The 902-nt window shown below is 38.9% G+C and overlaps 1 protein-coding gene across 1 annotated transcript in view; it reads left to right on the top strand.

Moving 5' to 3' along the window:
* The window catches only part of LOC107121260 (nodal modulator 1-like), a 52,839-nt gene that overhangs the window by 15,604 nt on the left and 36,333 nt on the right, over positions 1-902 (top strand). The gene's annotated exons all lie outside the window — the stretch shown is intronic.

Genomic DNA, 902 nt, shown 5'->3' with positions numbered 1-902 from the left:
ATAATTATATTATTTATAAAAGTAATTTTGTATATATGTGTGTGTGTGTGTGTGTATGTGTGTGTATATATGTGTGTGTGTATGTGTGTGTGTATATATGTGTGTGTGTATATGTTCTATACTTTTTAATAAAAGTAATTCTGGGGCAGTTTCAACCATATTCAATAAAATTCATTATAAAGTTGCATACCAAAATTTTAAAAAAAATTTAAAAAATGAGCAGCAGGTAAAAATCAATACAACCCTTCTAAAATCAGTAAATCTTTCTGCTAGGATTAGGGCCTTTTCGATAGCTGCCCCTGTTCTGTGGACCTCACTTCCTCTGGAGAATTGGCCCCTTCACTTGCCCTTTTTAGGAAATTGACAAAGTCATTTTTGTTCCACTGCTAAGCCTTTCAGAGGTAGGGCTAAGTTAGAGTCCAGTGGGGCACCTTTAAGACCAACAAAGTTTTATTCAAGGTGTGAGCTTTTGTGTGCACGCACACTTTGTCAGGTGATGAAATGGAATTACAGATCATACTTGTGGATATACATGGTGGCTTGTTAAATTAGCATGCAAAATAGTGAAGTGTTTTTTAACAGATAAATAGAATGAAAAGCTTGGTTTCTAGTGCCAGGTGGTCAACCGGGTTGGTCTGAAGCAGTAGTGTATGTGGCAACAAAGTTAGCATCTGGGTATACTGCAAGCTCTAGTACCAGTGTCCATGTTCAAATTAGACGTTGTACAGGTGGAGACCCGCAAGAAACTTGCGGGATGGTTATCCTATTCCTCACACCTTTGCTTCCTCCTGTCTTCCTCTACCTCTCTCACCCTCTTTCTCCCTTCTGCCCCCCCCCTTTCTTTCTTTCTCTCTCTCCTCCATGTATGGTTTGGAGGATGAAGTCTATGGCATTATACTGAT

This window comes from Gekko japonicus, unplaced genomic scaffold (assembly GCF_001447785.1).
Source record: "Gekko japonicus isolate JY-2015 unplaced genomic scaffold, Gekko_japonicus_V1.1 scaffold1298, whole genome shotgun sequence".
Classification (NCBI taxonomy): domain Eukaryota; kingdom Metazoa; phylum Chordata; class Lepidosauria; order Squamata; family Gekkonidae; genus Gekko; species Gekko japonicus.
Note: the sequence above shows the minus strand (reverse complement) of the source record. Positions and strands in the feature narration are given on the sequence as shown.